A 21,075-nucleotide genomic window follows, 5' to 3' on the forward strand; every position below is an offset into this window, starting at 1 on the left:
GACGTCATGCGCCAATCGGACGAGCTTACGTAACTAGAATATCAGGGTGTGCATATTTCCGGGTCCCGGTGAATTCGTATCTATTTTAATCCCCCATCCTAATTACAGGCCAACTGGCAACTCTGGTGCGCAGGTAATTTTTAGATAACCCATTTACTACCGGTGAATTGGTAACTTTCATTTTTTAAGTATTGTTGATAATCTAATATCGGTATTCCAGGTATTTAGCGCTGCACTCCTAGAAAATGGAAAAAATGGCACAGGAAGTGAAACCGATGACGAAACGAAACGCAAAAGAGAAAACTTGGATGATTGTTTTAATAGAAGTAAAATTACAAAACGGTCACCAAGCAAAGCAGACAACGAAAACAAGGAAGACATGGAAAATGTTATGATTACAATGATGAAAGAGCTAATGAATAAAAACGATGAAATGCTTCAGGAAATAAAACAAATAAAGAAAGAACAACAACAAACCAATAAAGAGTTCATGGATGTAAAAGCAGAGAATCAAAAACTAAAAAAAGGAGTAAAACAGCTACATGAAAGAATAGAGCAACTGGAGAAATTTAGCAAAAAGAAAAGCTTGATCGTAACTGGGTTGAAAGTAGAAACAAATGATTATAAGAAATTAAAAGAAGAAATGGAAAATTTCAGAGCCCAAGAGTTGCAAACACAAATAAAACTAAGAAGTGCAACAAAAATAGGAGAAACAGTATGCGCAATAGAAACAGAAACCCTCACAGATAAAATGGAAATCCTAAACAAACAACGTAAACTAAAACAGCATAAAGATCGTGTCTATATAAACAACGATTGGACATCGAAAGAAAAAGAAATACAAAAGGAAATAACTAAAATAGCAAAGGAAGAAAGAAGCAAAGGTAAGCAAACGAAAATCGGCTACAATAAATTAATAGTGAATGGCAAAATCTGGATATGGGACGAAGAGAGAGAGAACAGCTGATAGAAAATTCAAAAAACTAATAAACGAGGAACAGCGGCTGAAATATGATATTGATATGGCAAAAAAGACTCGGCAATGCAAACGGTTAACGAAAACAAAATAACGCACACAAAATAAAGAATCTCGATAAGAAGAAAAGAACAAAACCCATTAGAATGGGATCTTGGAATATTAGAACCATGATGGCAGTAGGTAAGATGCAAGAAATAGCTCTTGAAATGAAAAAATACCAACTAGAAATCCTAGCCCTACAGAAAATACGATGGAAAAAAGAAGGAAAAATTGAGAAGAAAAATGTTAGCATGTATTATTCGGGAGAAAACAAACAGGGAACGAATGGTACGGCATTTATGATGAACAAAAAAATGAAGGAAAAAGTGATACAATTCAAAGCAGTTAATGAAAGGATATCTTACATAAGAAAATAAACAAGCCAACATCTCGATAGTCAATTGCTATGCACCCACCGAAGAAGCAAACCAAGAAGATAAGGCAGAATTCTACGACATCCTGGAAGAAACCTGTGAAAATATTCCGAGTAATGACATATTAATAATATTGGGTGATTTCAATGCAAAGATCGGAAAGGAGGACTATAATCGTAGTGTAGCTGGCAAAGAAACCATTCATAAAACTACGAATGATAATTGAGGAGAAATCTGAAAGCTAGCAGCAGCAACAAACACATATATAGTTAGTACTGGGCATAAACATAAAAAAGAACACAAACTAACATGGATGATACCAGGAAGAATGGATGGAAACCAAATAGATCATACTCTAATTTCGAAAAAGTGGACACAAATAGTACAAGACGTAAGGTCATATAGAGGGGCAAATGGAGGCACTGACCACATATTGTTGATAGCAAAACTTAAGATGAAAATAATCAAAGCAAATAATCATAAGGAAGGAAAAAGGAGGAAATGGAATATAGCCAATCTGAAAACGCAAGAAACAAAGCAACAATATACAGAACAACTGGAACAGAAATTGGGTCAGTACGAGCACATAGAAATAGAAGGAGAATGGAAAACATAAAGAACAGCATATTAGAGACAGCAGAACAAATAATAGGATTCCAAAAAAAACAAAGAATCGAAAGAATGGTTTGATGAGGAATGTCACCAAAAAAGTCAACTGAAGCACCTAGCAAGAAACAAATGGCTACAAAGTGCCGAACAGGAACAACTGGATTAACATAGAAAAGAAAAACAAGAAGCATTGAAACTCTATAGAAGAAAGAAGAACACATGGATCTCTGAACAAATGCAAGAATTAGAAACGAATAATAAAGACAACAAGAAATTGTTCGAATAGATAAAACAACAATACAGTACTAAAAAATCTGCCACAAAAATAAACAAAAAAGATTGGGAAAAACATTTCACGGACCTATACAAAAACGACAACAAGGCATATTCAGAGGATGAGGATATAAGAGATAACAGGGATGAAGAGGAAGGCGCACCTACTTATCAGGAATTCATGGAGGTATTAAAACAACTAAAAGTAAACAAAACGCCAGGGCCAGATGAAATCAACAACGAACTGATCATCAACGGAGGAGAGGAGCTCACGAAGCGAATGCAGAAGTTAATGGTTACAATTTGGAAGGACGAAAGCATGCCCATAGAATGGAAAAACGGACACATCGCACCAATCTTTAAGAAAGGTGATCCAACTAAGTGCTGCAACTACAGACCAATTATGCTACTAAATACAACGTATAAGATATTGACCACAATTATAAGAAACCGACTAAATCAATACACAGAAAAAATTATAGGACCATACCAACAGGGTTTTAGAAAAGGAAGATCAACAATAGATGCAATACACGTACTGACACAAACAATTGAAAAAATCAATGAATATGACATAGAATTACACATACTATTCATCGACTTCCAACAGGCCTTCGACAGCATATACAGACAACAATTATTAAAAGAAATGAAAAAAATGGATACACCGGCAAAATTAATAAGACTAACTAAAATGACAATAAAAGACTCAACAGCAAAAGTTAAAACAAATGAGGGCGATACAAATGACATCAAAATAGAACTTGAAGTAAGACAAGGAGACAGTCTGTCAACGACACTATTTAATATCGCTCTAGAAGGAGTAATTAGGGACACAGGGCTGAAAAAGACAATTATTCAAAGCTCAACACAGATCATAGAATATGCAGATGACCTGGGACTGGTAGCACGAGATAAAAAAAGACTAGAAGAGGCACTTTTAACCCTGATAAGAGAAGCAAAGACGATAGGATTAATAATAAGTCAGAATAAAACAAAATATCTTATAAGCACACGAGACAATGTCAACAGAATAACAGAAATAAAGATATGTGAAAATACATTCCAGAGAGTAGACTGCTTCAAATACCTGGGGGTGATGGTGGACGGCAAAAACGGAAGGAGTATAGAGATAAACGAAAGAATTAAAGCAGGTAATAGAGTATATTGGAAATATCACTGACTACTCAAGGACAAAAACCTAAGCAAAAAAACAAAATCAAAAATATACACAGCAGCAATCAGATCAGTGATAGCCTATGGAGCAGAAGTATGTGCCTTACGAAAAAGACGAAGAAAAGTTAAGAATAATTGAGAGAAAACTTATGAGAAGAATACATGGCCCAGTAAAGACAAAAACAGGGGAATATAGAAAGCTGATGAACCATGAAATAATAAATATAAATAAAGGAGAAGATATAGTAAATTACATTAAAGCACAAAGGCTCAGATGGTTTGGGCACACACAAAGAAGAGGGATAGAAGAACTGATCAGGAAGATAATGAACTGGAAACCAGTAAAAAATAGACCAAGAGTAAGACCAAAAATAAGATGGGAAGATCAACTGCTAGACGATATATCAAAGATGGAAATTGCAAACTGGAGAGAAAAGATTCAGGACCGGAGAGAGTGGAAGAAGATAGTAGAGAAGGCAAAAAACATCACAACCTATGAACTACGACCTAAAGGAAAAGCGGACTAATTTACCGCGTGAAATTTATGAAAAGAGCTCATATTTGAGCGAACTATACTCTAACAAGAGTCAACGGTCCATATAATAATTCCAGGTATGTACCTGTATAAATTACCCTCCCTGAAGGTGGTGTAAAAGGTAATTATCATTTATGTATTGTCTTTTGGAAGGATTACTAGAGAAAATCCAAATAAATTTTGAAAAAATGGCTGAAATCGCTGAAATTCTTGTAACAGATTTCGTAATGAGTGAACATGGGTGTAAGTTATTGGTGGTAAATGATTTTAAATTTCACTTAAAGAAAGTTCTAAAAAGTGGAAAACATGTATGGTACTGTTCTGCATCTGGTTGCCAGGCAACCTGTGATACCGACGGTTAGTTTTTTTTAAATATTTTGAGTAGTAACTATGTTGGTTATCAACAATTTGATGTCAAAAATGCACATTTTGCCATTTTTGTCTACCAGTAAGAAGAAAAACATTCAAAACAAAATTGAAGATAACCTCATTATAGAGCATGTAAAACAATTTAAACAAGGTTTTATAAATTTCGCTATACTTAATTGTTGCTTATAAAACTATAAATTAATTCAGTTTAACGTTAATATAACTTATGTAAAAATACAACTTATATCTCGATATTACGTGAAATAGCTCAAAGAAATGAGTAAAAATACACGGTTTTTATGACACTCAGTGTAACTGCGTAACAATTGTTTTAGTTTCTATATGGATTGAATAACAAAATTTATGTAAATCTGACCAATTTAATTATTTATTGACAATTTAAATGAAAAATAGCCGATTTTAAGAATTTTCGTCTATAAGTTACAATATTTTACCAAAAAACTGAAAAAAGAACCGATTAGTTTATTGAAATAGCCTTAAAATGAGTTGAAGTAAAATAGAACTGGAGCTTTGTTTATCAATAAACATTAATGAAAAGTATACATTTGCGATAGGCTCTGTGTTGGCTTAATCCGTTACTGTTCAAATTTATTTCTTACGTTTTAAGCTAACTACCTGAGGTACCCCTAAACCCTAAAAATGTCATCAAAACGACTATTTTGAAGCTCTTCCGACTGGATTAAAGAAGCTATTATCGATTCAAACAAAAGTTGTGTATTTTTAATTCTAAATTTCAAATATTTAATTAAAAATAAAGGGTTTCAGTTGAAAATTCAAAGTTGCTACACCCACCGCTTTCGCAGGCAGAATAAGAACCCTGCTATTGCATAAGTATATAGATTTTGAAAAACCATTCAAAAAGCATTCCAAAGTTTTTTTCGATATGACGTCTAGTTCTCGAGATATTTGACAATCGCCTTTCTGGACAGAGCCCTTAAATAATGTAAATATTCTTATTCAAGCTAGACATAAGCCGAGTGAGAGAGCTGACCGTGAAATTAATTTGCGATGTTTCCAAATTTACCGGATCTCGGGTTGTCTGGAAAATATATATTTAGCATATACACAACAGACCGCGCGCGCTGCCCTCTACAGCAGATTTAGTGGAACCACTGCAATATAAAATTCACCAAATGGGGTGCAAAATGAGGTCCAGACAAAAATCGATTTCCTCGTACCCCAACCATTGTTACATCAAGATGTCACTATATACACGTGAATACAAGGTGAGATCCAAAATCGGATCTCGCCTTGCAAAACGGATCTCATCTTGTATAGCTTATGATACAAACGGATCTCGCCTTGATATGAAGACATATATATATATATATATATATATATATATATATATATATATATATATATATATATATATATATATATATACATCCCGCTATCATTATGTCATCTTTTCATGTTGCAGTCATTTGGCATCACTAAGAAATACTATCATTTTCGAATTTTAATTCGTGTATGTTTGTTGAGCGCATTTTTTAATGCCCTGTATCGTTCTCAGTTTTCTAAAATTTTGATTTTAAAAATTTAAATTATATACAAAAATGTTTACACTTCACAGCCATTTTGACTTCCACCACATAAAAATGTGTATTTGCGGTGTATTTGCCGTCAATCGATGTTGCCACGAGTTAAAAATATCAAGCGTTTGAGGCCAGGTAGAAAACGTATATTATGAACTATATAAAAGGTGGGTTCTTTACCTGTTCGGCTGGTAAGGGTCCAAATATTTTACGAGTTGAATTGTGTTTATTTTATTTCATCTGTTAAATTATAATTTTCTCATAACGACTTAAAATATTTGTTTGAAAAATTAATTTTGTGTCATTCCATTTCAAATCGCTCAATTTTGGAGCAAAAAAAAATTTGGACCTCCGATTTGTCTGAAAATTAGTATATAGCTTCTGCGGGACGTAAAAATAAGATATTTAAGGTCAAAAAATCTTCTTCTTTTTTTCTCAAAATGTTATTTTATTCGATTTTACAGTGATTTGGTGTTTATTTATACAAATTTCCATTTTATCTCGTAAAGTATCAATGGAAAACATAATATTTTAATAGAAGGGACTCAAAAATGTCATTATATGGCATTATAACAAGTTACTTTGATTCAAAACAAGCTTTTGATCAAATTTTATAGTGTAGAAAACGTTAAAATACCGTTTTTTTACATTTTTCTCCATTCCCAAAATGCATCATAATCGATTTGGCTGAAAATTTGCCCACAGATAGACAAAACATAGGACTTTAAGTGGTCATAAGGATTTGAATTATATTACAATACCCAAAAAGTTACATGCAATATTATAGTCAAAAATATAGGCGTCTACTGTAAGTAAAATTAACTCGAAAATATCGACCTCACGACAAAAATTTTTAAAAAGAAATTGTAATAATTGTAAATTCGATTTATTTGGAACAATTTCAGTTCCTTCCATTTTTGTCGAAAAGTTAAAAATGGCGGAGATATTGAGCAAAACAGGTTCTCCTTTAAAATCAAGATGGCCGCTAACGTAACGGAGGAATTCATTCGCGATTTTAAATTTAGGCTACTATTGACTCCCCTAAAGATCAGAAAAATAAATTTTTGTGCAGCTTGGCATTCAAGGTCAAATGCTATCCCGACTGGACTAATATATACTTTTGAGTATGATATTACTGCATGTAACTTTTTTGGTATTGTAATATAATTCAAATCCTTCTAACCACTTAAAGTCCTATCTTTTAGCTATCTGCGGGCAAATTTTTAGCCAAATCGATGATGATGTATTTTGGGAATGGAGGAAAATGTAAAAAACGGTATTTTAGCGTTTTTTACACTATAAAATTTGATCAAAATCTTGTTTTGATTCAAAATAACTTGTTATAATGCCATATAATGACATTTTTGAGTCATTTCTATTAAAATATTATGTTTTTCATTGATACTTTACGACAGAAAATGCAAATTTGTTTAAATAAACACCAAATCACTGTAAAATCGCATAAAATAACATTTTGAGAAAAAAAGAAGAAAAAGATTTTTTGACCTTAAATATCTTCTTTTTACGTCCCGTAGAAGCTATATACCAATTTTCAGACAAATCGGAGATCCAAATTTTTTTGCCTGAGTGATTTGACATGGAATGTACCTTTTACATTTTCATTTAATTTACTTACGGTTTTTGTTCAGAATTTTAAAGAAACGCTTGGTTTGACATAAAATTTGGGACACGCATAGCTAATATGCTAAAGAAAAAAAGTGATATTGTGCCGATATGTGCTTTTGATCTGGAGGTGAGTTTCGTCCGTTATCGGGGATGAAAACAAATACGTTCAAATAAGTCCGGAATTGGATAAACTGACTAATTCTAAGCAACTTCTATTTTATAGAGTTTTTCACTAAGTCAATACTTTTAGAGATATTTGCGAGTGAATATTTTCATTTTTCAACAAAAAAAAAACACGTTTTTAGACGGTTTTTCGCAAATAACTCAAAAAGTAGGTACCTACTTTATTGAAAAAAAAAAAAATAGCAAATAGCAAATATAGCTCATAGAAAAGTGAAAAAATGGTATATGTGTCAGGTCTGTAGACCCAGTAGAAGCAGAGTTATTGCTAAGCTTTGTTTTAAAACCAAGAGGAGTAGGTAAACTAACCCTAATAGCACACGACGTCCTCTGGACGTCCAAAATAGGTCCATTTTTGGTCCTAACGTCCATGGACTATAAATGGACGTTCTTTGGACGTCCGGCGTTGGACGTCCTTCGGTGGACTAAATATGTACGTCCTTCGGACGTCCGACGTTGGACGTCCTTCGGTGGACTAAATATGTACGTCCTTCGGACGTCCGATGTTGGACGTTCTTCGGGTGGAATAAATATGAACGTCCTTTGGACGTCCGTACTGGACGAAATACGGACGTTTGCTGATCGTCCATATTCGACATATTATACGAATTACGGGATAAAATAGCAAAATAATTCAATAAAATATTAACTTAATTATGTTAATAAAATAGTTTACATCGAAAAGATAATTATATTTAATTCAAAATTGCACAGTTTAATATTCTAAACATGTTTTTGTTTTTTTTTTTTTTGTAAAGTGTGAAAATCTTATTTGTAAATTATTTGTTACAATGTTTTATTATTCTAGTTACCAAGATGACATAAGTTTGCTAATTAATTCTAGTAAGCAAAAATATAATTTTTATCAATGTATCTGTACTAAAAATGAATCTTAAGAGCATCTTTTTGAAGTTGAATATACGTGGCCGTGCCCAAAATAGGTCCAGTCTTAGTCCTAATGTCTATAGACTATAAATGGATGTCCTTTGGACGTCCGACGTTGGACGTACTTCGGGTGGAATAAATATGAATACGGTGGACTAAATATATACGTCCTTCGGACTTCCGATGGTGGACGTCCGATGGTGGAATAAATACGAACGTCCTTTGGACGTCCGTACTGGACGAAATACGGACTTTTTGTGGACGTCTGAAAATCACCCCCACTACTTGGTTCCTCTGTTCACAAAACTATAACGATAGGCGATAGATTTTCGATTCACCCACCGATATCAGTTCGAAGTTGGAGAGTTGATCTCTCAGTCGTTGTCGTCGTTAGGGCTCCCGCGTAGAGTTTTATTCATTAACCACTGATTTTCATAATGTAAGAAATTATATTATATATGAATTAAAGTATAATATACTTATACATATACTATATATTACGTAAAACTATGAAGACGCTGTTTCACAACATAACACAGAGTCCGACCGCCTCATCGGGCCATTTAGAGCATCAATGCATAAGCCCATCCAATGGATTATTATGTGCCCCTTTGACATAGGCGCACAACATTTTAATCTACCACCCTGAGGATTCCTGCTCCTGGAGTTTTTCTGAAGTGCCGAAACAGTCTATGTTCCTGATTCCTCGATCAGATGAGGAGTTTTCGGAGCCATCAACCCCAGACAGCTACTGGAGCTCCACGTTGCAGCCAGTCACTTCTTGGTAAGTGAACGCCAAAGAGGAAGCATTCAGACTCTGCTGCTACCACCGTCTGGACATAGCCTATCGATCCCTGATGGCCTAGAGGACAAACTCACCGAGAATGATGGAAAAAACCACCAGCCAGGACAACTGGTATCCAAACATTGGTATTATTTACGTTTTTTATTACATTTGCATATTTTTTCATGCTCTTTGATATATATTTCTTATTCTTTCTGGTATATTTTTCATACATTTTTCAATCTTATGGGTGTTTGGTAAAAAATAGGCCATAGCTTAACCTTGGATTACTGAGCTTAAAATAGGTCGATTTAAGCTAACTTACTTTAGTACGAAAGATGATAATAACCGAAATACAGGGTGTCAAATTTAAACTTTTATTTTATTCTTGATTATTTCCTGGGCAATACATCAATTTTGGTGTTGAATTTAGATTTCTTGTCCCAAAAAAACCCCGCTTACCAAATTTCGTGATATTATCCCATGTTTGTTAGGAAATATTCAAGAATAAATAAAATAAAAGTTTAAATTTGACACCTTGTATTTCGGTTATTATCAACTTTAGTACTAACGTAAGTTAACTTAAATCGACCTATTTTACCCTCCGAAATCTAAGGTTAATCTATGGCCTATTCTTTACCAAACACTCTGTATAAGTACATATTTGTATTCTAGCCAATCTTTTTGATTTTCTATAAAGTATAGACTTCCTTGAATTTTGAATTACAATTGTTAAAGGAAAGTTTCGCTACCGCGGTCGCCTTTTGTTCGTCTTAATATTACCTCTACCCATAAAGTTCTTTTGTCAAACAGATTGGGTTGGTTATTGTACCTAGTAAGCAAAAAGTATTTATCTCAGTATTTTATAATCTATTTATAATATTGAATTATCTAAAGACAGAAAGCGAAGGCGGATGAAAAAAAATTAGACAAAAGTTGAATGATTATTATAATATTATAATATAATATTACACTATACAGTGAGCACGTAAAGGTTGGAATAAATTCATTTTCTCGAGAATGGACGATTTTGGAAAAAAATCCTGAAACATGTCAATTTTTATTTTTAAATTACGACTTTTTGGCATATATATTATACTAGTGACGTCACCCATCTGGGCGTGATGACGTCATCGATGAATTTTTTAAATGAAAATAGGGATCGTATAATAGCTCATTTGAAAGGTAATTCAATTCTCTATTCAGTAATATAAACATTAACATAATTATCTATACAGGGTGTCCAAAAAAATTTTTTTTGAATTAATTTAATTGACATAAAAAGAAGAATGTGCGTAATTTATTTAATTCAAAATACATTTTACTGCTATCAGAAGACAACAAAAAATGTTTATTTGGCAAATAAATATTGTTTTTTGCTTAAATTCAATATTAAAGCAGCCACCCACCAGCCTCGTGACAGTTTGAATATTTAATTTAAGCGAAAAGCCATGAATATTTTTCAAATAAACATTTTTTTGTTTTCTGAGAGCAGTAAAATGTATTTTGAATTAAATAAATTACATACATTCTTCTTTCCATGTCAATTAATTTAATCAAAAAAAAAATTTTTGGACACCCTGTATAAATAATTATGTTAATGTTTATATTACTGAATAGAGAATTGAATTACCTTTCAAATAAGCTATCACACGACTCCTATTCTCATTTAAAAAAATCATCGATGACGTCATAACGCCCAGATGGGTGACGTCACTAGTATGATATATATGCCAAAAAGTCGTAATTTAAAAACAAAAATTGACCTGTTTCGGGATTTTTCTCCAAAATCCTCCATTCTCAAAAAAAAATGAATTTATTCCAACCTTTACGTGCTCTCTGTATAATAAGTATACATAGATAGAATATCTTCTTTTTAAGAAATTATCCATTATCTCCAAATGAGCAAGGTGTCGATTTGAAATAATATGTATATGTATAATATAGAGCCCATTACGCACCACCTTAAAAATTGAGCATTTTTGATGTCTCGAATTTCCTAAACCAGTTGTCCCATCTAAGTGATTTTTTTTATAATATTATAGCCTAGGCTATAGGTTACCTCCTTAAGCTTGTCATGCACGGGGAGCTATATACTGTAATATATATTATATCACATCGCTCTCTATAGTAATGAGTGAGCCTGCACACACGGAACCATTAGTTCCGTGTCTCCAGGCTCACTCATTTCTATAGGGAGTGATATGATATAATATACATAATATATTACAGTATAGCTCCCCGTTCATGACAAGCTTAAGGAGGTAACCTGTAGCCTAGGCTATAATATTATAAAAAAAATCACTGAGATTGGACAACAGGTTTAGGAAATTCGAGACATCAAAAATGCATCATTTTAAGGTGGTGCGTTAATTTCTTGGAGAAGTGTAATTGTAATTTAATGTAAATAATGTAATATCCAATAATTGTAATTTAATATAAGATGTAATATAAGTTCCTTAAAAAATGTATTTTTTATTTCCCACAATACATTCTCCACAGGTCTAAATATCGTCGCTAGACGTCCACCGAATGTCCTCTCAGGACGTTAGATAGACGTTCGGCAGCACGACATTGGACCAAACTGGGACGTCCTATGAAGGTCCAATTGACGTCCACCGAACGTCCCCTCGGACTTTAGGTGGACGTTAGATGGACGTCCATTGGACGTTTGGCAACGAGGCATTTGGACCAAACTAGGACGTCCTGTTAAGGTCCAATTTACGTCCCCTAGGACGTCTGATTAAGGTCCAATTTACGTCCGATTAAGGTCCAATTTACGTTCGATTAACGTCCAATTTACGTCCGATTAAGGTCTAATTTAGGTCCCCTCGGACGTTAGGTGGACGTCCATTGGACATTTGGCAATGTGGCTTTGGACCAAACTAGGACGTCCTGTTAAGGTCCAATTTACGTCCCCTAGGACGTCCGATTAAGGTCCAATTTACGTCCGATTAAAGTCCAATTTACGTCCCCTCGGACCTTAGATGGACGTCCAATGGACGTTCGGTAGTGCGACATTTTGACCAAAATAGGACGTATAAAGGACGTTCCTCGGACGTAAACGGACGTCCTTAAAGTCCGTAAAGGACGTCCTATGGACGTCCATTGGATGTCCTTGTGCTATTAGGGTAAAAAGACAGATTCACACCCAAGAAAGTCACTAGAAATATCTTCAGATACATCTTCTTTTTTGGTTGATCATATCGGCCTTTGACGGTAATATTGACTAAAAATCTAAAAATAAAGGGAATAACGCAGAAAATGCAAAAATCGCTGATAAAATAAATAAACTAACCTATGAAATGCCAATAGTGTTAAAATTTTATAAATGTCATTATTGTCAAAATTTGATATGAGTAAAATTGCCTGAGGTTGTACCAATTACAAACAAGGTTTACGGCGCGGGAAATTTGAATTACTCCTCTTGGTTTAAAAACAGACTATAGTGAAAAATAAGCTCTTATATGTCAAATTCCAAATCGAATATTTTAACGTGAAATAAAAAAAATGAAACACTTTTCTGGGAAAACTTATTACAACTTTTTTAAAGTGTTTAAGAAAACGTTTATTTTTATTTTTTTAAAAAGTTTCTAGCAGCAAGAGTAAGCAAGTTACGCTCAAAATACAGTTGTTCCTTATTTTTTGGTTAAAAATATCGTAAAAATCTCCCTCTAATTAACAGCCCAAATGGAATTAATCGTTACCACTTCACAAGTAACTTTATGTATTGTTTGTGTTTGTAAGTTTCATCAGTTCAAAGTGCTTATTTGTGAAAAAATTTGGTTATAAAGTAAATTTTAAATCTTTAATTTTGAAAAAAAAAGACTTTTTTCAAAATAACTTTAAAATTATTAGTGATACCAAATATCTTAAAGAGTAAAAAATGTAGGTTTTGCTTTTTTAAATATTTGGGATTTTTTGATTTTCTGGAAGACAAAACTTGGTTAAGATATGGCTGTTTAAAATTTGCATATACATACTCGTGACTAGTGATTCGTTCGAGCCCTTTCAACAAAACCCCTTTCAAAAATAAGCATTTTTAACCAATGCAACTTACAGATCATATACAGGGTGTCCCCGAAAATAGTGCGTTCCTTAAAGGTATAGATAGAAAGCACAATGTAGAGCAAAAAATTCTTATAATATTTTCAGCCGTTTAAAACTTTTATAGAACAAAATTTGCTTAGAATTAAAATTAGTCAGTTTATCCACTCCCGGACTTATTTTGAACGTATGTTTTTTCACCCCCAAGAAGGGGTGAAAGTCACATCCAGGACAAGAGAACATATCGGCATAATCTCATTTTTTTCTTTGGCATTTTAGCTACGTGTGTGCCAAATTTCATGTCAATCCAAGCGGTTCTTTAAAATCTGGAGGTTTTGCGATATTTTACCGTGAGTGAATGGAATGATTGCCGTTGTCACTTTTAGATAAGAAGTCATTATCACAATAACATAGTCAGGTTAACTGAATTATATAATTATTGTTTTTATTATTAAATGTGAAAACCTAGAATTATCCATGTCTGTCCGTCAATAAACACAACTCCTCTGTTAGTAGGACAGAAAGAATGACAAATAAGGTGTCAAATGAAAGCCTATAACCAAAATATGATATTACATGTGAGAAGTTTGACCTCGGACTGGCGGTTCCAGAGTTGCAACCGAAAGTACTGTTTTAAATTCGTCGAAATAGTACATACTATTATTCAACGCGACTAAGAAAGACCAGAACAAATACATACTTCCGGTTTCATGCCTGTCTGTTCGTCCATGTCTGTCGGTGAACAAAATTCATCCGTCATATCAACTGACAAAAAGTTACACGAAGAGTTCAAATATCGACTGCCGGTTCAACTTCCGGTCACTTTGGGTGAAAAATTAGAACTTACGATGTCCAATTGCTTGTTACAATTTTTTTATAAGTGTTCTACTCTATCTATTCTGACTTTTTCTATAACTTACTTAGATCACATATAATTTAATACAGTTTTGATGTCAGGGGCTTCAAAATTTATGTGGTGAGTTCCGGTATGTGATGAATGAAAAACGACTCCATAAGCAGAAGAAAAAAGTGTGCTTTAAAGTGTTCTCAAGACCTAAGACAATACATCGACTCACAAGAGCGTTGTCACAGTAGCAAAAATTCGAGTTGGGGTTCGAATTACTTTCTCATGCGGCTTAGTCTCCTGACTTGGCCCCCTCCGATTATTAAGTGTTCCCAAATCTGAAGAAATGACTCGGAAATAAAAAAATCAGCTGAGATAATTGAAGAAAAAAATAACTATTTTCCAGAGCTTTTTCAATGATATTTTTCAATGTTGATTCTTTGAGAAAATATAAATAATCCGACTGTTGTTATCTGCATTTCTGTCTTTTGTATTGGTAAAAATCTAAGTAGGAATAAAAGTCGGCTAATTCTTATTTTCTAAACATATAAATTAGTACAAACATGACAATCAGTGCTCATTCCGTCAATTTTTATTAAGAACATGGTCTATCAAAAAAGTTTTCATAGTAACATAAAGTTACTTAAAGTATCCCCTAAAATGGGACGCCCTAAAACAATTTTGAGTGATTGAGTCAAAGAATTTGCAACAGATGACCTATATCTGTGTGACACAAGACACAATTGCTACACAGTGCAGTTTTCCGTCATTTGCTAAAGCAGCATTACAGAGCATTTGGAGTCCAACGAACAGCGTAGACGCAGAACGATTCTTCAGCACATATAATATTGAAGTGACAGATCGAAGAACAGCTCTTAAAGAGTCGAATGTCGAAATTACAACGATGTTAGCTTTTAATTAATGTTTTCTGATGTTTTACTCGTAGTTAAAAATAAATGCGAAATTTTGTAATTATAAAAAAAGTAAATGCGAAATTCATGTTTTTGTTTGCGAAAATTCCGTACCCCTAATTATAATTAGTTATAAAATAGCTTCAATGGGGAAAAGCTGTAAGCTTAGACCAAACACCAGTAGGGGGCATCCAATTAATTGAGGAAAAAAATTAAATGTATAACAATATTCACTTCATTTACTGAAAAGGCATTGTCCCGCACGAATGGTTGAAATCACAATTAATAGCCCTACAAAAAGACAAGCGCTTAAAAGTGATAAGACCATTGAACAATAAGCATGTAAGCTACCTTTTAAACACATTCTCAAAAATTATCCATAACACAAGGATTGTTAGGAAATTCTTTAATAGACTTCAGGCAACAAATTCTCCTGATCATGTTTAAAAAACGTACGGAATGTACTAAATAAAAAAATATATTTTTATCATTTAAAAATATATACCCTTATACTATAACATAATTCTAACGTTGAATATATAATGCTTTCCTGTGGAGTATACAAAGGATGGTCTTGTTTTTCCCGCACGCTGCCTTGTTTAGTCTTCTTTGTCGTTTAATTCGTTAAATTCTATCCTCTTATGTCACGGCTTCAGGAAGCAGTGGATATATGCAGTGAACGGGAGGCCTATGTCGAACAGTGACCGAACGGAGCCTTTTCGCGTTTATCATGTAGAGAAGTCACTTGTCAAAAACTGGACATATGTAATCGTATTCAATTTGTTAAATACTGTCACATAATATGTCATGCACCTCTGTGCGTTAATCCATTTTATTTCTAAAATTTTAAGGTGCTATTACATGCCGCCATTTTGATTTGTCTACAGTCGCATTCTGCCCGTTAAATCCCATCGTTTGAGGCGCTGTACGTCACGATTGGATCAATTGTAGCGAAGCTGCATGACTAAGGCCCTTTTAACATGTTGCTGTATTTGATTTTTCTGTGCCATTTTATATAATTTGTCAAATACTATTATTTGAGGTGCTGTACATCACGATTGGACCAATAGGACCGTAGATACAAGACTAAGGCCCTTTTGACATGCTGCTGTATTTGATTTTTCTATGTCATTGTATTCTATTTGACAAATCCAGTTATTTGAGGTGCTGTACTCCACGATTGGACCAATAGGAGCGAAGATACGTAAATAATGCCCTTTTAGCATGTTGCTGTAATTGATTATTCTGTGCCATTGTATTCTGTTCGTTTAACCCTATCATTTGAGTTGCTGTATGTCACGATTGGACCAATAGGACCGAAGATACATAACAAAGGCCCTTTTGACTTGTTGCTGTATTTGATTTGTTTGTGTCAAATTTGATTCTATTTATGAAGTCCTATTATTTAAGATGCTGTACGTCACGATTGGACTAATAGGACCGAAGATACGCTACTAAGGCCCTTTTGACATGCTGTTGTATTTGATTTTTCTATGTCATTGTATTCTGTTTGTCAAATCCTATCATTTGAGGTGCTATACATCACGATTGGACTAACAGGACCGAAGATACATAACTAAGGCCTTTTTGACATGCTGCTGTGTTTTGATTTTTCTGTGTCATTGTCTTCTATGATGCCTAAGGCATGTCTATGATATGCCTTATTTTTAAACAAAACAAGTAATTGGACTTCGTAAGTCCTAGGTTTTCACCCAAAGTAATCGAAAGTAGAACTGGAAGACGATATTTGAATTTTACGTGTAACTTTGCGTGGATTGATATACGAATTTACTAATTTTGAGTCATTTTTACTAAACTTTGACATTTGTCACCTCATTTGTAATTCTACCCGGTATAATGGCGGAGGAGTTATATTGGCGGTCGTACGAACCGACAGAAAGATTGCCTAGGTCAAATATCTCACCTTTAGTACCATCCTTGGATTATAAGCTTTCATTTGACACCTCATTTGTCATTATACCTGGTATAATCATCGAGGAGTTATATTCGCGGTCAGACAGACCGACGGACAGACCGCCAAGGTCAAATATCTCACCTTTAGTACCATCCTTGGATTATCAGCTTTCATTTGACACCTTATTTGTCATTCTACCTGGTATAATGACGGAGGAGTTATATTCCCGGTCGTACGGACCGACGGAAGGACAGCCTGGGTCAAATATCTCACCTTTAGTACCATCCTTGGATTATAATCTTTTATTTGACACCTCATTTATCATTCAAGCTGGTATAATAATGGAGGAGTTATATTCGCGGTCGGAGGGGCCGACGCACAGACCGCCTAAGTCAAATATGTCACCTTTAGTACCATCCTTGGATTATAAGCTTTCATTTGACACCTCATTTGTAATTCTACCTGGTATAATGATCGAGGAGTTATATTCGCGGTCGGACAGACCGCCAAGGTCAAATATCTCACCTTTAGTACCATCCTTGGATTATCAGCTTTCATTTGACACCTCATTTGTCATTCTACCTGGTATAATGACGGAGAAGTTATATTCGCGGTCGTACGGACCGACGGAAAGACAGCGTAGGTCAAATATCTCACCTTTAGTACCATCCTTGGATTATAATCTTTTATTTGACACCTCATTTATCATTCAAGCTGGTATAATAATGGAGGAGTTATATTCGCGGTCGGAGGGGCCGACGCATAGACCGCCTAAGTAAAATATGTCACCTTTAGTACCATCCTTGAATTATAAGCTTTCATTTGACACCTCATTTGTCATTCTACCTGGTATAATGATCGAGGAGTTATATTCGCGGTCGCACAGACCGACGGAAAGACAGCCTAGGTCAAATATCTCACCTTTAGTACCATCCTTGGATTATAGTCTTTTATTTGACACCTCATTTATCATTCAAGCTGATATAATAATGGAGGAGTTATATTCGCGGTCGGAGGGGCCGACGCACAGACCGCCTAAGTAAAATATGTCACCTTTAGTACCATCCTTGAATTATAAGCTTTCATTTGACACCTCATTTGTCATTCTACCTGGTATAATGACGGAGGAGTTATATTCCCGGTCGTACGGACCGACGGACAGACCGCCTAGGTCAAATATCTCACCTTAAGTACCATCCTTGGATCATAAGCTTTCATCTGACACCTCATTTATCATTCAAGCTGGTATAATGATGGAGGAGTTATATTCGCGGTCGTACGAACCGACGGACAGACCGCCAAGGTCAAATATCTCACCTTTAGTACCATCCTTGGATTATCAGCTTTCATTTGACACCTCATTTGTCATTCTACCTGGTATAATGATCGAGGAGTTATATTCGCGGTCGGACAGACCGACGGACAGACAGCCAAGGTCAAATATCTCACCTTTAGTACCATCCTTGGATCATAAGCTTTCATCTGACACCTCATTTATCATTCAAGCTGGTATAATGATGGAGGAGTTATATTCGCGGTCGTACGAACCGACGGAAAGACAGCCTAGGTCAAATATCTCACCTTTAGTACCATCCTTGGATTATAAGCTTTCATTTGCCACCTCATTTGTCATTCTACCTGGTATAATGATCGAGGAGTTATATTCGCGGTCGGACAGACCGACGGACAGACAGCCAAGGTCAAATATCTCACCTTTAGTACCATCCTTGGATTATCAGCTTTCATTTGACACCTCATTTGCCATTCTACCTGGTATAATGACGGAGGAGTTATATTCCCGGTCGTACGGACCGACGGAAGGACAGCTTGGGTCAAATATCTCACCTTTAGTACCATCGTTGGATTATCAGCTTTCATTTGACACCTCATTTGTCATTCTATCTGGTATAATGACGGAGAAGTTATATTCGCGGTCGTACGGACCGACGGAAAGACAGCATAGGTCAAATATCTCACCTTTAGTACCATCCTTGGATTATAATCTTTTATTTGACACCTCATTTATCATTCAAGCTGGTAGTTATATTCGCGGTCGGAGGGGCCGACGCACAGACCGCGTAAGTCAAATATGTCAACTTTAGTACCATCCTTGGATTATAAGCTTTCATTTGACACCTCATTTGTCATTCTACCTGGTATAATGACGGAGGAGTTATATTCGCGGTCGTACGGACCGACGGAAAAACAGCCTAGGTCAAATATCTCACCTTTAGTACCATCCTTGGATTATAAGCTTTCATTTGACACCTCATTTGTCATTCTACCTGGTATAATGATGGAGGAATTATATTCGCGGTCGGACAGACCGACAAACAGACCGCCAAGGTCAAATATCTCACCTTTAGTACCATCCTTGGATTATAAGCTTTCATTTGACACCTCATTTGTCATTCTACCTGGTATAATGATGGAGGAATTATATTCGCGGTCGGACAGACCGACAAACAGACCGCCAAGGTCAAATATCTCACCTTTAGTACCATCCTTGGATTATCAGCTTTCAGTTGACACCTCATTTGTCATTCTAGCTGGTATGTTGACGGAGGAGTTGTGATTACAGACAGACGGACGTGGATAATACAAAGTTTTCACATTTTTTCAAAATTGGGTGAAAACAACATGATGCCAGAATGATTTGTTGATGAAAATAATATATACATTTTCAAATTGCCTATTTTTCGGTGTGGATAATATTATATTCAACAGTGATGCCAAATTTCTGATGCCAAAATGATTGATAATGAAAGTGGGATATACGTTTTCATGTATATAGCGGCAGCGACAAAACGGTAAAACACTGAACTAAATGTATATAATATTTTCACTGTACCATCATTTTGGACTCAAACATTTTATGGAATAAACTTATATAACTTAGTAAGGGATAAACAAAGAAAGCTGATATATTAAAGTAACATCAAGAAATCAAATCTCTAACTACCGAGTTGATTAGACTTCTGGTAACAAGTGCAGAAAAAAAGTTATTAAGGTAGTGTAAAGTGGCATCGATATACAGATGCCACTTTGCAAGACGATGCCAAATCGATGGTAAATGCATAATGTATCGATGCCAAATTGATAGTAGGATGTATATATATATATATATATGAAAATATATATATATATATATATATATATATATATATATATATATATATATATATATATATATATATATATATATATATGAAAAAACAAAAGATGTAGATCTTTGAAACACACTCAGTGATCAAAAGATCCACAGGTACTGGTTTAACGACCACTCGTACGAAATCAAACAAATGAAATAGAGAATGTGGAAAAATCTCCTTACGAACAATTCACACATCCACCATTTCGGGTTTTGGATCTTTGATTCTATTCAAAAAATTTTTCCCAGTCCGAAATGGTGGATGTGTGAATTGTTCGTAAGGGGATTTTTCCACATTCTCTATTTCATTTGTTTTATATATATATATATATATATATATATATATATATATATATATATATATATATATATATATATATTTTTTTTTTTTTGAATTTTTTGAATAGAATCAAAGATCCAAACACCAGTTCTTAGAAATGTGTTTCGCCCTCTTCAACCTCTCTGGGCTCATCAGTAAAGATGAGAAGTTGAATATCTTTAAGACACATTCTAAGACATAGACAAAAAGTGTACTCTTTTAAGTTTTTATTCCGAGCTTTCAGTTATAACTATAACCATCATCAGGGTGCTACAATAATATATTTTAAATGTGAGACAATATGAAAAACATGTATAAATTTATATCTACTTACAAAATTATTGAGGATATTTCAATACGATGTCATTGTAATGAGATGCAAAAATTTTTTTCTTAAAATGTTCAAGCCGATGTACTAAAAAAAAGATTTTTTCTGTGGTCAATTTTCAAGCTAAAAATCTGAAAAATCAGGCAGCTTTGTATTGTTAAGCTACACACCG

General features: G+C 34.4%; 1 protein-coding gene across 1 annotated transcript in view; it reads right to left on the reverse strand.

Annotated features, from left to right (window-relative positions):
- Nucleotides 1-21,055, reverse strand: part of LOC126882260 (gastrula zinc finger protein xLCGF3.1-like) — a 67,798-nt gene extending 46,743 nt beyond the window's left edge. The window contains exon 1 of the mRNA XM_050647090.1: nucleotides 20,910-21,055. The gene's annotated coding sequence lies outside the window, so the exon portion shown is untranslated. The remainder of the gene's footprint in view (nucleotides 1-20,909) is intronic.
- Nucleotides 21,056-21,075: the final 20 nt, after the last annotated feature.

This window comes from Diabrotica virgifera, chromosome 3 (genome assembly GCF_917563875.1).
Source record: "Diabrotica virgifera virgifera chromosome 3, PGI_DIABVI_V3a".
Classification (NCBI taxonomy): Eukaryota; Metazoa; Arthropoda; class Insecta; order Coleoptera; family Chrysomelidae; genus Diabrotica; species Diabrotica virgifera.